This window comes from Sinocyclocheilus anshuiensis, unplaced genomic scaffold (assembly GCF_001515605.1).
Source record: "Sinocyclocheilus anshuiensis isolate Anshui unplaced genomic scaffold, SAMN03320099.WGS_v1.1 scaffold2404, whole genome shotgun sequence".
Lineage (NCBI taxonomy): Eukaryota > Metazoa > Chordata > Actinopteri > Cypriniformes > Cyprinidae > Sinocyclocheilus > Sinocyclocheilus anshuiensis.
In genome coordinates this window covers 103,840-108,243 of record NW_015546240.1, presented here as the reverse complement: position 1 = coordinate 108,243, position 4,404 = coordinate 103,840, and positions in this window count along the sequence as shown.

Genomic DNA, 4,404 nt, shown 5'->3' with positions numbered 1-4,404 from the left:
CATGAACGCATGAATTAACATTTCTGCATTTGACATTGAGAGCATAGGTCGTAATTTAGATATATTTTTGAGATGGAAAAATGCAGTTTTACAAATACTAGAAACGTGGCTTTCAAAGGAAAGATTGCTATCAAATAGCACACCTTGGGAACCAAGTAAGTCAAGAACCAAGAACCATTCGTAACTGATGGAATTTACCAGTAAGAAATTACTCGTCATCCAGTTTTTTATATCAAATATGCATTCCGTTAGTTTTTCAAATTGGTAGGCTGTTTCGCCGGGCCGCAAAGAAATATAGAGCTGAGTATCATCAGCATAACAGTGAAAGCTAACACCGAGTTTACCAGACTTCCCTTGTCCCGTTTTTTGACTGCTACGCTGATCTAACCACTGACTGATACAACAGCAGCGGTGCTGATCACTTAAGAATGATCACCGATAACTGTCATCATCCAATCACAGCCCCCCCTCACGCAGTATACGTTAAGTAAATCAGAAATCGTGAACAAAACTGTTCTAGGAAGGCTGCGCAACCCTCCGCTGGCTCGTCGCTCCCGCCTCACAGCAAGCGGCGCTCGCGCTAATTCAGCCCGTGTTTTCACTTCAGTAAATCAGTTTTGGTGAATACAAACTACGTGATTATTTTTCATGCGTCCAACATCACACCGCGCAAGAGACGTGATCAGTAAGGGAAGTCGTCTTTCACTATTGCAATGTTGTTAAATAGAGAAAAACATTTTATATTTAAGTAACTAATAGCATAATTCTTAACCTTGGACCTTATTCTTGAAACACAAAATACACGGTCACTCACGCTTACGCATATCTGGTTTGATTAAAATGAACTCGATGTGCGATTACTCTGTTAGTGCAGCTCATTTGAATAAGTGTGAACGCTGCCATCCAAACAAACTCTAGTGTGGTTCGACTGTTTGACTGATGTGGTGGTGTGGTTTGACTGATATTTATGCAGCATGGAGCAAAGACATCTAAACGTACCAAAAACCGGACATGATATCACGAGGCGTGACCCTAGAAAGGACAAAATACTAAAGCATACTAGATCTTGTTTACATCAAAACTGAAACCAAGCCGTTCACACAGAACACATATTTCGTGTGTTCTAGAGGGACATCTATCCCCGTTGCACTCGCGTCTCGCATAAAAGAGCCGCATGTTTAGAAAGCCATGTAAAATGAATGCAAGTTTAACTTTGAAAAAAACATATATCGAGACTTTATGGCAGGTTTTTTTCCGCCATCCCACTGCATCTCATGTTTTTAAATAAAAAATTGACTGTGTTATTGGCTTTCCGCCCTTTGTATTTAACTATGCATACATACATGATGCTGTTTTGTTTATAGTTGTTTAAGCAACTTAATTAATTATAATTGGTTTATAAACAAAACATTATTTTAAACGTTATGCACTTTTATACAGATAGTCGTTATCTTATGCTTTGAATAAACATGCATTAGAAATATTTTGCTCAATGCGCCCTCTTGTGGCCTCAGAAGAGAAGCCAAAAACTATTCTTCCCCATAACTGAAATTATGCATTTTAAATTCGAATATAATTCAAATTTTGATCATATTTAAGTACAAAATTCGAATTGAGTTTTTCAGCCATTTTGACAGCCCTAAAGCATACCTGCTTCTTTTCGTTATAGGAGCTGTGTTGCCCATAACAGTTTGTACAGCCGTCTCCTTGCAGCAGATTTCTGTGTGGGCAACGGAGGAATTCCTGGTACTGTTTTGATTCCTTTACACATTTTATGAACTCTTAGCACATTTAACCATGCACACAGCATTGTTTTGCATGTTGAGTAAGTTTGCAAAGTATACATTATAAAAGCTGCCCAATCAGGTTGTGACCATATCCTTGTGTCTTTTTGTTTTGTATATTTAGGTTCAAAATGTGTTAAAAATGGAAGTGTGAATGCTAAGCAAACCAGGACTAAATCATTTTCTTTTTTTTTGGTCTAGACCAAAAGTACCAAGAGAACCAAACTATAAGTGTAAACACACCCTATAATCCACACTCAAAATTTTTTGAGTTTCATTGCATTAGATACATGCAGATGTTTCTTAGATCTCACTCTACTTTCTGAGCCACTCTTTCAATTATTTTTTAAGACTTGGTGGTCCAAGTCTTGGTGGAATTTTGATAGAAAACTGTACTTGTTGTATATGTATTCATAATGAAGGCCACTTGTTTTGATATTTTGTTGTATCATATAAAGACATTTAGGCCTATGTTTTTAATTGTGGGTTTGTTTCCAAATATTTAAAATTTTATAAACAGAACAATAAAGATTTGTAAAGAATGTTCTTAAGATTTTATAGTATAATAATATTTTTTATAATAATAAGTCTTTACAATGAGTGCAAATAGCCAGGAGTGATTGAGTGTTTTAATTCAGAGCTGAGAGAGAGGGATAAATCTCCCCCATAGGGTTTTCACTGCGAATCCGACTCATTTTAACAGTTTTTGACCATCTGTGGGAAGTAGCTATATAATGTGACAGAAGGACCACACTATGTCATGAGGGGAAACACACAGACACACAGACATATTTGCTTCGGACAGAGAGAGAGGCTTTGGCGCCCAAGGCTGCTCATCAGATCTGAATGAATGAAGAGAGTGAAATTAATTTAAAATGACCTCAGAACAATTCTATGGTAATATTAATGTAAATGTTAAAAACAGAAATAAGAGTTGAAACATAAGGCCCTTAAGGTTGGAGCAATAGTAACTCAATAACAACTGATATGTCAGACTTATATAAGGCATTGGAAGTTAAATAACTGAAATGGTTTGATGAGCACAGTTTTCTTTGCTTTGATGACGTAGGCCTATTTCCTATTAAATGAGGAAGTGGACATAGCCGAAAACAATAATCACAGTTTCAAAATGATAATAAATTCCAACCATTTTCTTCGCAACTAATTGACGATTGAAAAAGAGTTAAACTATGAGCGTTAGAGCAATGAATGCACTTGCTATTATAAATGCTATTTATAATTTAGCTGAGAGGATATGCACTAGGGGTGTCCCCGACTAAGGATTTTCATAGTCGAATCGGAATTTTCGAATCTTGCTGATAGTCAACTGATAGTAGAATCATTTGTTTGGGGGGCGGGGCAAAATACATTACCAAGAGTAAAGTCAGACATTCGACAGTCATAATTACTGACGTTAACTCACAGGGAAAATGTGTAACGGATGCCTCGCAGATACAAACGGGGTAAATAATGTTTTGTGTTTTGATTAAAACATTAAACGTCAGCGAAATCCTAAGAATTCACAAATTTTTTTACAATAGTGCACTCATTATAACGTTATGTATATGACAGTAGTTATTAATGTTCTGCATTTCTGTTTTGAGCTGCAGGTGCTGAAGATTACCGGTAGAGTGATGCGTTTGATAGCAGGTTTTTAATCAATGGGATTTAACTCAAAATACAAGTTTTTCGGCGGTTCCTCCTGTAAAATTCGCATGCGTTATTGGGTTTGCTTCAACCCGCCATGGCCGTACCCAGGCTTTGAAAATTTGTGAGGTCCGGGTCCTCATTAGGTCCAAAAAACGAATAAAAATAAACCGAAATTATTTCCAATCTTTTGCAAATAAGATAAGATAAAGATATCGCTGACTCTAAACTGCAACTTCCTACTTTATTAACTTTCTAAAGTGTTAAATTAAGTGGAAAAGACAAGTCCAAAAACGTTAGTAATTCAAAGAACAAATTTTATTTTTGAACATGAAAAATTTACCGAGGTCCGGACCTCGGTGGCCTCATAGCTGGTTACGGGCCTGCAACCAGTAGTCATGGAAAACAACCCGCGGCAACAGTGTTAAAGTAGCCCATTTCCGTGGGAAAATCGCGGACTTGGCAACACTGAGGTGATGTAAAAGAGGCAAGCAGGCAATTGGACCAAAGCACTGTGAGGCAAGGGAGGGGGAGACTCAAAATGTTTCTAAACTTAAAACGCATTTTCCCCCCATTTGCGTTTGTGTTGTTTTACTACTTACAAAGTTATTTAAAGTATAAAATGTTATTTACAATACACAGAGTGGTTTTTAATCATATTTTTAGGGGGGACAACACTCAGATATGGGTGGTCCTGTCCCCCTCGACCCCCCGGGATTTGAGAAGGGTATAACTGCAGCCCGGAGATCTCCAAATGGGGGCGGGAACTCCAAAACGGGGTGGGAGCTCCAAAATAGGGCGTGGCTTCCTCCCATTGACAGACAGGCACATGACACGCATGCGCAATTTTTTCCCCCCAATCCACTTCAGTGCAAACTCCACCCCACAGCTGATTCTAAAGATTTTATTGGTTGTGTCAATTAAAGTGTTGATTTCCTACATTATGCTACAAAAAATGCTAACCCCTAAACCT